The sequence below is a fragment of the Zingiber officinale genome, chromosome 8A (genome assembly GCF_018446385.1).
Source record: "Zingiber officinale cultivar Zhangliang chromosome 8A, Zo_v1.1, whole genome shotgun sequence".
In the NCBI taxonomy this organism is placed as follows: Eukaryota; Viridiplantae; Streptophyta; class Magnoliopsida; order Zingiberales; family Zingiberaceae; genus Zingiber; species Zingiber officinale.
The window spans coordinates 138,370,557-138,382,981 of NC_056000.1; the positions used below are offsets into that span (position 1 = coordinate 138,370,557).

Here is a 12,425-nt window from a genome sequence, read left to right on the forward strand (position 1 = left end):
TAATCACATCAAATATCTAACAAATTTTTTTAATCGGTATAATAATTAGATCGACTTTATAGATCGTATGACTTAGTAAAAAAGAGTTAAAGTTTTGAAATGTTAAATTGATTTTGATATCCAAAAATCACACCTAGATATATTGGGTGAAAATAATGTTTGAGACCATCATTGTGATCAGGAGATCGATACGAACCCGTACGAACTTGTTTCGTGTCATTCCGAGGTCTCTAGGTCCATCTTCTGTATTTTACACGCATTTTTATTTTTTCTTTTTTAGAAATTAAATTGTTGGGACGAATTTGTAAATTCGACGCAAATCTGCGACGAATTTAGAAATTTGTCCTAGATTTGTGACGAATTTCCAAATTCGTCCCAATATTCTATTTTTAAAAAAATCAGAATAAATGTGTCTAAAATGTAGAAGATGGACCTAGACACCTCGGAATGACACGAAATAAATTTCTATACGTTCGTATCAATCTCCTAATCGTATTGGTGGTCTCAAACATTTTTTTCAACAAATATATTGAGTTTCATGAATTTTTTAAAATGAAATATCTAATCCTTGTTAACAAAATTTATAGACGTCAGTATATTGGTTAAAAATTATGTTTGTAGCCATTTTTGAGATCAGGAGAACGAAACGAACCCTTAGGAATTTGTTTTATATGATTCCGAACTCTCTAGGATTATTTTCTAATTTTAGGAAGTATAACTTAAAAAATTTAAAAATAAAAAAATAAAAAATAAAAAAATTGGGATGAATTTTAAAATTAGTCGCAAACCGATTATAGTTATTTTTATTTAATATTTTAAATTTAGGAAGAATTTGGGGTCGAATTTCTTTGGACGAATTTAATTTCGTTGCCAAATTCACTCTAATATTCCCAATTCCCTACCCTAATTCTCTTTCTCCTTGTCCCGTCTCAACTCGTTGGCGTTGGAAGGGTGCCTGACGTTTGTAATGGAGGTTCAGGGGTTGAGGGTCGCCAGTTATACATGGGCGTAAAATCTTGATTTGCTGTGCTTTAAATTCAACTCGACCCCAGTCACCTTTTTTGCCTAGCTTAACTATGATTTACCACCTCTGGATTGCTGTGGGGTCGGACCCAGGGCTGCTAAGATTGCGGTTCCACCTTTTGCATCGTTGGCGTTGGCAGCGACAGGCAGCTCGATCCCTCTCCTTCGGCAACGATCTCCGGCAGGAAGCTTCATTTTCTCTCCCCTCCTCTCCGGCAGGGTTCAGCGCACTGCGGCCAGCCGCGCCCTGTCGCCGCAGCTGGTCTTGCACGATAGGCGCGATGCGTCGGATCCGGCTGCTGGCTGGCCCCCTAGCGACCTCTGGCGGCCCCCTGTCGCACGCTGGTAGTTGTTGGTGGCCCAGGCGGCCGCTGGCGGCCCAGGGGGGTCGCTGCTTCGACTACTGAGTGGTCGCGTGCTTCGACTACCATTGGCGAGCAGCGTTTAAGCTACAGGTGCTTCTCCGTTTCAATTTTTTTGGTGCCTTTATGTATTGACTGCAGATTCATGGGCTTTTCCAATCTTTTTTCCCCTTTTGTCTTTTACTTATTTAGCATTTCTATATAGAAGATCTTTCCATCGATCGATTACTTATATGCGCTAAAGTTTTATCTGTTCCTGCCATCGCACTCTAAATATGCAAGTTCTGGATTCAAATTGGACCAGAACATTTCACTCTGATCTTCAAGATTTATCTTCGATGTGATGACCTCGTTTTAATTTTCAAAATTTTGTTTACTTCATCCTGAACTTTCTGTTACTCCATTTTCATGCGCGTTGGCTTATTTTCTTCTCCTTTTTGACTACTAACTTTTGTCGCAATTTTTATCCTTGAAATGGTAGTCGAAGCACGCCGTCCTAACTCTTTAGTTTGTTGTTCGAGAAGTTGTTTAGTGTTAGGGTTACGAATGACTAGCTGCATAATAATATTATGATCTTGATATCGATCTAGATTGGCACGATTCCTGTCTTCACCTGTTCCTTTGGTTTACTAAAGCGAAGGCTTAATATATCATTTTGGCCTGAACATTAATGGCTTGCCAAAAGCAGTACTATTTTGACTGTGATTGTCGAATTGAGTGTCAGTTTGAATTGGTACAGGTGGGCACCAATTAAAGAAGGGAAAGAGGAAGCAGAACTAAGAAACTTACTTGTGTAAGGTTTTCTTGAAGACGAGAGTCTGATGCCTATTCATAAGAGTGCATGCCATCCACTTTTGGGTGGCACATTATGAACTTTTAATCTATGATGGAAACACATGATATTTTACTATAGCATCAATATCAATAAATAGTGTATGTTCCAACTATTTGGGTAAAGATGGCATTTTTTAGTAATCAAACCAAATTTCACATTTCTTGGCTCGACTATGCAAAATTGCTTCAATTTTAATATAATAAACACACTTTCACGTTTTTCAAAGCTTGGAAAATAAATATATTTCCATTAGTGTTTTAAATAGCAATTTAGGTATAGTTAATTCATCATTATTATACATATGTCAGACATTTTATACATATAAATGTTTGCAAACATGGACTGCATATTGATCAACATATTGCATACACACTCAGATAACACATGCTTGCATACCTCATGTGCACATAAGTGAGTCCACAGCATATGTTGTCAAAATTACAAATTTTGTTTTGAAATTATTCACTAAACAAGATACTAGAGTTTTAATCAAATTTCTTTCTTAAAATATTTTGGAAACAAATGCAGTATTAATGTTGGGCTAGCTGTTGGTTTTTAGAAGTAGACTAAGACATCCCAATTTACAGATGGGACTATGAGAAACATAAGAGGTGTTATGCTTGTGACAGCTTTCCTTTGCTCTAACCTAGATAAAAACAAAGTTGATTATCACATTTCTCTCCATCTTTTTTAATCTGTTTCTCAGATGCTCTTATTCTTTCTTTATGGTTGTTGTGCAGGGTCTTGTTCTCAGGTATCTTGTGAATTGTAGTGCTCTTGTAAGACAAGGAAAAAAGCACAAAAAAACTTTGAGATGGTTGATTCCTCTAATTTCACCTTTTGCCAGGTGAGTCATTCATTGTTTCAGGAAATATGCTCTACAACCCTCAAAGATTTTTCTACTTCTATGCTTATAACCCAGTACTTCATTTCTCATAAAATGGATAAGTTCAAATTTTGAATTTCCAATCCTTCTGAATTAAAGAAAGTTGTACAAAAATTTCTAAACATCTTACCTGTCTCTCATTTGTAGGTTGGTTTAAAAGTTCAATACGACAACATAGAGTCTCCTAAAGCAATTCCTGATATTAATAAGATTGTTCTTGAAGACAATCCTTCATGTGGTTTGAGAACAGATAGAAATCCAGTGTCAGGTGATACTTCTCGAGACAATACAATTGTACAAGAGCAATCTGATGCGTCTGCATCTCAGATTCCTCCCGGTGACAGTGATGATGGTGATGATGATAATGACGATGGTGGTGATTCTTCGTAAATTTATTGTAAGTTTTATGTTACGATTTTATTTGCATGTTATGTTATGTTGCTTTTATATTTTTATTTTACCTTGATACTTTGCATGTTATGCAATGTTTTGTATATTTTTGACTTGCCTACTACTAATCCATGCAAATTTGGCTATACAGATTTTGATAATTTTATACGTCATGAAACATGTATTTTTGATTACATGACCTATATATTTTTTTACGCTTAGTTACAAGTTTCATTTCATGTATGTGTATATGTTTCATGTATATAAGGATGAATGATATTTGTTGCCATTTAAATCTTTGATATATTATGATAATGATTTATGTTTTATTTAATTTGTTATAAATGCTAGATACATTTATCAGTGATATGTTAGATACAATTCTTTTTTAGTTATAAATGTTATTTATTGTTTTTTGTAATTTGATGCAGGAAAAGATGCACAGAAGAATGAAGCTCCTGAGACGTGACGATTTGTATTGTTTTTTGTGTGTATTGGATGCCTTGTGATTATATATTTGGATATAATGATTTGTTGAACTTGTCGTATGGATGTTGTTTATTTGTGTATGAATATGATGTGTTTAGTTTTGGATGACTTGTTTGAATGTTGGATATGGATGTGTTGGATGTTTAATTGGATGTGTTGATTATGATGTATGTTTGATATGTAACCAGGATAAAAGAAAACAATTGAAGAGATGTTGATTTTTTTTTTGGGATAACATTTGCGACAAATATTGATTCGTCGTAAATTTGTAACAAATCATAAATTTGTGAAGTTTTATGGCAGAGAAAAAAATAATAAATTCATTGCAGATCTGTAATAAATTGAGTTCGTTGCAGAATTTGTTGCAGATCTGCGACGAATTCAGATTCATCGCAAATCTGCGACGAATTTAAATTTGTCGTGAATCTGTGATGAATTCAATTTGTTGCAGAATTCGTCGTAGATCTGCGATGAATTTGAATTTGTTTCAGATCTGTGATGAATCTATGTTTTCGTCGCAGATCTGAGATGAAAATAAGGTTTTTTTTTATTTGCGTTTATTTGCAATTATGCAACATTTGTTGGGATAAAAATTAATTCGTTGTAAATCTGCGATAAAAATATATGTTTGTCATAGATTTAAAATTATGAAATTTACGACGAATTATTTTTCGTTGCAGATTTGCAACATGGGAAAGATCATGGGTTTATAAGAGAAAAAGATATCTTCATTGGTATGAGAACTTTTGGGTAGAACCCAAGAGTAAAACCATGAGGGTTTAGACTCAAAGTGGATAATATCATGCTATTGTGGAGATATCTAAATTCTTTTCGATCCTACAATTGGTATCAGAGCTCGGACTGTCAGAAAGTTTAACCACCGATTGTGCACAAGAGCTATGGTCTGATTGAGCCATGTGGGTACAATATTGACCTGGAACAAAGAAAGTGAGGGTCCTATGTTCGGATCAAAAGGACCAGACACCAGGCAAGAAGTCCTAGTTGCGACTGGGCAAGGAATTCCTAGTAGGTCGGGTGGACCGAGGGGCAGGAAGACCTGGTAGGTCGATGATTGAACGTGAGAAGCCTGTGGTCCTTTGTTTGAGGGGGGATTGTTGGGTTACAAGGTTGTAAACATAGTCCCACATTGGAAACATATGGGAAAGATCATGAGTTTATAAGAGAAAAAAATATCTCCATTGATATGAGGTCTTTTGGGTAGAACCTAAGAGTAAAACTATGAGGGCTTAGTCCCAAAGTAATATCATACTATTATGAAGATATCTAAATTCTTTTCGATCCTACAGAACCATTATCTCATTTGACCTCTATTTACACCTTCCCTTAGCTTTGCTCCCGTTTGCTTAATTACACTGAGATTCACGAGGAGTATGGCTTATAACGGAGATAAGCAAGGTCATTAGTCAGAATATTATTGAGCTAACACTCACCCGTTCAATTTGCTTCTGCAGGGGAAGAGCAACTGCAGCAGCGGCGGAGACGCAGCGATGATGGCGGTGTTGCAAGTGGGCTAAATCACTCAAGGGCTCCAAAGGTTTGGTTAATTAATCTTTGAAATGCATGATTCATTGGCGATCTAATTGTTGGTTTACATCTTTTGAATTAGGAGAAAAAGACTTTAATTTAATAAAAAATAAATTAGATTTTAATTTAAATATATTAAATTGAGGATGAATTATATTTTATTTTAATAATCAAATTGGATAATCGGTATTTTAAATCATTTTTTATCAATTTAATACATTAGGTTTGAAAAATGGCAATCTCTCTTGATATAGGTTATAAGGATAGACCCTAAGAGATAACGTAGATATTATGGTTATAATTAGAAAGTTGAAGATAAGATGGAGTAACATTTGTTATCTGGCTATACCGATCACTTTGTATTAAGGGTCCAGGAGTTACATCTGGAAGTCCCTTGAACACTGGTGGAACATGTAAAAAGATTTTATATATATGTATGCTCGGTCAGACGAAATCCGAACGAGCTTAAGTACATGTATCCTTATATGGAGTTTGCAGTATACGATCGGTCGAAAGAAGGCCGAACGAGTATAAGACTCCGAGTATATGCTTGGTCGGGTAAAGTCCGAACAAGCTTAAGTATATTTAGCCTTATATGGAGTATGCAGTATACGATCGGTCGAGAGAAGACCAAACTAGTATAAGACTCCGAGTATATGCTCGGTCGGGTAAAGTCTGAGCGAGCTTAAGTATATTTAGCCTTATATGCAGTCTGCAGTATACTATCGGTCGAAAGAAGGCCGAACGAGTATAAGACTCCGAGTATATGCTCAGTCAGATGAAATCCGAATAAGCTTAAGTATATTTATCCTTATATAGAGTCTACAGTATACGACCAGTCGAAAGAAGGTCGAACGAGTATAAGACTCTAAGTATATGCTCGGTCGGGTAAAGACCGAGCGAGCTTAAGTATATTTAGCCTTATATGGAGTCTACAATATACGGCCGATCGAAAGAAGGCTGAACAAGTATAAGACTCCAAGTATATGCTCGGTCGGGTAAAGTCCGAGCGAGCTTAAGTATATTTAGCCTTATATGGAGTCTGCAGTATACGATTGGTCGAAAGAAGGCCAAACAAGTATAAGACTCTGAGTATATGCTCGGTCGAGCGAAATCCGAACGAGATTAACTATATTTAGCCTTATATGTAGTGGGAAGTATATGATCGGTCGAACAAAGGCTGAACGAGTATAAGGTTCCGCGTATATGATTGGTCAAGCAAAATCCGAGCGAGTTTAAGTACATTCAACATTATATAAAATGTGTGCCATACAATTGGCCAAACAATGGTTAAATCTTCACAAGGTATTCTTAATGAGCGACCGGCTCAATGACCGGTCGAAACAGATTCTTCAGAAGGTATTCTTAATGAGCAACCGACTTAACAACCGGTCGAAATAGATTCTTCAAAAGGTATTCTTAACGAGCGAACAACTTAACGATCGGTCAAAACAGATCCTTCAAAAGGTGTTCTTAATATATAATCGGTTTACCGTCCAGTCGGGATACACCTAGCAAACAATATTTGACAACATGCTGATGATGTGGCATAAGTTGTCGAGGAATATTCTTTAGCAATTCTCCTCGGGTGATAGCACATGATGATGACAATAGATAATTGTAACAAATTCCAACCACGATGTGAGAAAGCAAATGACAAAAGAGGTACATCTATGAGTAGATAAAAGATTCCTGAGGAGATTATGATGTAAGACACAGACTGTACTTTTTTCCTTTCACCTAACAAACTCTAACAAACTCGGGGACCACCTCGTGATCGTGGAGGTTATGTATGTTGGTGAAATCGACCTCTAGAGTTTCAATATTTGATAATATGATCAAGGGTTGACCCAAACAGGACTTGATGTTTGGGAGAGAGAAGTCTAGTCAGGATTGGATGAGTAACAAAGGTAAGTTCCAACCAAAGGTTAGGCAAAGTAGAAGTCCTAGTAAGTGAAGTCGGGCCCTAGTGATTGAAGCTAGATGGTGGAAGTTCTTGTGAGTGAAGTCGGGCCCTAGTGAGTGAAGCTAGATGGTGAAAGTCTCGGTGAGTGAAGTCGGGCCCTAGTGAGTGAAGCTAGGTAGTGGAAGTCTTGGTGAGTGAAGCCAGACCTAGTGAGTGAAGTTAGGTGGAGGAAGTCCTGATGAGTGAAGTTAGGCCCTAGTGAGTGAAGCTAGGTGGAGGATGTCCTGGTGAGTGAAACCAGGTAATGGAAGTCCTAGTAAGTGAAGCTAGGCAACCCTAGGGAGTTAACCCTAAGTTTACTGTACTGTTTTATTTATTATGCTAACTCAGTGTTGCAGGGAAGTCCAACTAGGTCGATGGGCTGACCTGATAGCTGGCACGAAGTCCAAACTAGTCGATAGGCTGACTGGATGTCTGACACGAAGTCCAGCTAGGTCGACGGGCTGACATGATAGCTGGCACGAAGTCTAGACTGGTCGACGGACTGACCAACGTCTGGCAAGTAAGTTAAGGTAAGTCACTGGAGGGGAGTGACTCGGTGAGGACACGTTCCCCATTTGAGAGAACAGTAGGCATCGATCCAACTAAGAACTCCAACTTAGAACTATTTCAGAAATTTAAGTTGAGATCGTGACTAGATTCTGGTCTCGGTGTGACGAAATCTAATTACTACTCTTTTATTTAACTGTGCTAACTTTTGTTTTGCAGAGTAGTATAACTTTTATTTTACCTCGGACTAACATTTTCTTACAGGAAAAGGGACTTCTGGAAGAAGGTGGTCCGGGCGTCCGGAGTGCAAATGTTATCCCCTTGCATTGTCACAACGTAGAGTACTCTGGTTGGCTGGGCTACGTCACAGTCCAGGCGCCCGGAAGGGATCCGGATGCCCGGAACTGCCTATATAAGGAGGATGAGCCCTGGACTAAAGTACAACAACGTCTTCCAATGACTGATCTACTGCGCTGTGCTCCTGGGACGCTGTAAAACTTCTCCAACAACTTACGGCTCAAGTCTTCTTTTCAATTGTTGTCGGTATTTCATTTTAAGCATTCGTGTACTTACATCTGTAATCAATTTTTATGAACTGCTAATGAATTACCCAATGAAAGCACTTGACGAGTGCGGGTCTTGGAGTAGGAGTCGACGAAGGCTCCGAACCAAGTAAAATCGGTTCGTGTTAGCGTTGTGCATTGCTTTTATTTTTTCGCTGCTTACTCTAACTCGCTACGAATTTTTAAATCGATATTCACCCCCCCTCTATTAACTTTCACGATCCAACAATGTAAAGTGATATAAAAGGGGGGATCCTCTTTATTGGCAAGGTACACAAAATTCTACATCTGAAACCCTAATTCCACTGTTCTGTTTTTAGCTCCACTGGCTTTGGGAAAATTAACTTGAGTGTCGGAGGGCCTTGCCAGGGATCCCTACCCTGGGTTTTAGTCACTAACGTTTTGTCAGATCGTCGTTGTGTATGCAGATCTTGGAGGGAGTTCTCGTAATTTATTGGAGCCCTAACACTATTTGGAGCGCAGTTTGCCATCTCGATATTTTCAGACATAATCAAATTTGGAGTTGTCTGTGGGAACTTTTACCTGGATCTAAAGATTGAAGATGGAAGAGGCTGGGAAATCCATTATGGTGACTTGACCCAAGAAGATCTGGATCTACTCATCAAAGCACGAGTCCACAAGGCGTTGCAGTAGCAACAGGAAATTACTGGAGGTACTCTACCACCTCCTCCACCCGCAATATCAACAATGCATGGCACTCCAAAAGGAGAGATGGGATTGCAAGGAAGATCTGCCTCGGATGCTTCCTGCACCTCTTTCTCCCATCAGGCGTAGGACGCTCTTTCGTACGCCCTTGGAGCAATTGGAACCCGAAGGCCTGCCTCTGGAATCCTCTGGAAAAGCACCTGCTTGCAAAAGCGCAAAGGGAAGGCTCCGATGAGTGATAGCTCACCGGAGAAAATCTCTACTCCATTTTCTCAGCGAATCTTGGAAGATCAGTTGCCAAAACATTATTAGAATATGAATATTGGTGAATATACGGGTACAACCGACCCAGAAGATCATCTTCTCAAATTTGAGCATGCCACCTTGTTACAACAATTTATAGACTGTGTGAAATGTCGGATGTTCCTTACCACCTTTGGGGGTTCAGCGCAGCGATGGTTCAAGCACTTACCTAATAATTCTATTCGGTGCTTCAAGGATTTTTGTAAGGTATTTCTGCATCATTTTTCCTAGCAATCTGCGATATCATAAGACTCCCTGGAGCCTTTATTCACTAAAAGGACCCAAGGAGACGCTTCGGGCTTACATTAAAAGGTTTAATCAAGTAGCTATAGATGTACCTGCGACTACTTCTAAGACATTGGTGAACGCCTTCCCTCAAGGATTCTAGACAATGATTTCTTTCGAGATCTAGCTAGAAAGCCCCCTATAAACTTTGATCTATTATTAGAGAAAGCCACAGAATTTATTAATGTGAAAGAAACCCAAGCTGCCCGAAGAAAGGAGGTCCCAGTATCTACTACTGCTCCGGTCGTTGAGAGGCCGACCCAACCTGTACCCTCTCCTAAAGGTCCTCGGGTTAATCCTCATTTCCGTCAGCAAGAACCATGACCGCAAGCAATGCAGGATGTGGAAGCTCCTCGAAATGCCCCATGAAGGTGGTGCACCTATCATCAAACCACCACCCACAACATAGAAGAATGCTACACCCTGAGGAATCAACAGAATAATCATTGCTTCCGCTGACGTTCTCCAGCACCTAACCGTCGAGGGTATCGACCCAATAGCCCGCTCAAAATTGAATATAGGTAGGGATGTAAACGAGCCGAGTCGAGCCGAACAGTATTAGGCTCAAGCTCGGCTCATTTAAGTTATATTCAAGCTCGAGCTCAAATCAAACTTTTATTACAAGGCTCGAGCTCGTCTCGTTTTGGAATTATCAAGCTCACAAACAATTCGAGCTCGACTCGTTATTAGCTCGATTATCATAGTTAACGAGCCTAATTCCTTAAACAAACTCGGGCTCGTTTTCAGGCTCATTTATAGAGCTTATTTTTTTGGCTCGTTTTAAAGATCGTTTTAAAGTTCATTTTAGAACTCATTTTTTTGGCTTGTTTTTTTGACTCGATTTAAGGCTCATTTTTTGTCTCATGAGCCTACAAACGAACATGTTCACGAGCTCATAAGTTGAATATCCTTAAGCTCGAGCTCGGCTTGATAAAACTGTCAAGCTCGAAATCGAGCTCGAGCTTGACTCGATAAGATAAACGAACAAACTCGAACGAGCTTTTTATCAATCGAGCTCCGAATAACTCGCGAACCGTTTGGTTCATTTACATCCCTAAATATAGGGCAGTTGAACAGCAACCTAGGGTGTCCCAGGAACCAGCCATTGAAAATCAGGTTCCCGTTCCATCTCAGCCAAGCCATCAAGGGCAATCCTCGAAACGGCAAGAAGAAAATTGTAACAATGCCACCCGGGGAAGTATAAATATGATAGCTGGATGACCGACTGATGGTGATTTCAACCGAGCAAGGAAATCCCACGCTCGACGTCTGATAATTCATGAAGTCGGCTGTAGCATTGAGCGGGCTACTGGACCAAAAATCAGTTTCGGACCCCGAAATCTAGAGGGAGTAGAGGTACCATATGATGATGCATTAATAATTAAGGCTGTAATAACCAATTATAATGTTTCTCATACTTTCATAAATCTAGTAGTTCTGTTAATATCGTCTTCAAACAAGCTTTTGAGCAGTTGCAGATAGACCCGAGTGAATTACAACACCGATAATGAGATTCATCCGCTCAGCCAAATAAAGTTGGATATTTCTTTGGGGGAGGAGTGCCTAATGCAAACGCGTCGATCGATTTTTATAGTGGTGGATGCACCTTTTACTTACAATGTCATTTTGGAAAGACCAACCCTCAATGAATTCTGAGCAGTTGTCTCGACTTTATGTCAAAAGGTAAAGTTTCTTGTAGATGATCAAGTGGGTGCGGTGCGAGGAGATCAACTGGTCGCTCGCAAATGTTATGTGGAGATAATCAAAATTGAAGCAAGCGCCGCTCGGAAAATGCAAAGGATGGAAGTTAATGTCATTCAAGAAAAACCACCCACTTTAGTATATGAAGAAAAAGAGGAGGTGCAAATACAGATCGGTCGCCCAGAAGACACCACCCACATAGCGTCTGACCTTGCCCCAGATCTCAAGGAAGATTTGATAAAATATCTGATGAAAAATAGTGATGTGTTCGCCTGGACGACTAAAGAAGTGATTGGTGTTTCACCGACAGTTATGGAGCATGCCCTCCACGTATACCCTGACGCTCATCCGGTCAAGCAAAAGAAGAGAGACTTCGAAGATGATCAAAATAAAATTATTAAAGAAGAAATAGATCAATTACTGGATGTCGGATATATTCGAGAGGTACAATTTCTAAGTTGGTTGACCAATGTTGTCTTGGTCTCTAAGCTAGGAAATAAATGGCGTGTTTGTATTGACTTCAGAGATCTCAACAAAGTTTGCCTGAAAAACTATTATCCTCTGCCTTGCATTGATCAAGTAGTGGATTCCACTGCCGGATGTGAATTTATTAGTATGTTGGATGTTTATCAAGAGTATCATCAAGTCCCACTTGCTAAGGAGGACCAAGAAAAGGACCTTGAGAAGGTATAGGCTCAAACTCAATCCCAGCAAGTGGCTCTTTAGAGCAAAAAGTGGAAAGTTCCTGGGCAATATGGTGACCGAGTGAGGGATCAAAGCAAATCCTAGCAAAGTGTAAGCATTACAAGATATGACCCCTTCGTGGAATTAAGGGAAGCATAAAGACTGACCGACCGGATTACTGCCTTGTCCCGTTTCATTTCCCAGTCGGCTGATCGAAGTCTCCCCTTTTACAAAATAT

General features: G+C 39.2%; 1 long non-coding RNA gene across 1 annotated transcript; it reads left to right on the forward strand.

The window, feature by feature from the left end:
- The first annotated feature begins 1,158 nt into the window (after positions 1-1,158).
- LOC122007872 lies at positions 1,159-4,164 on the forward strand. The gene is made up of 4 exons (XR_006119145.1): positions 1,159-1,478; positions 2,961-3,067; positions 3,254-3,503; positions 3,928-4,164. It is a non-coding gene; the product is annotated as an uncharacterized LOC122007872 (long non-coding RNA).
- The last annotated feature ends 8,261 nt before the right edge of the window (positions 4,165-12,425 follow it).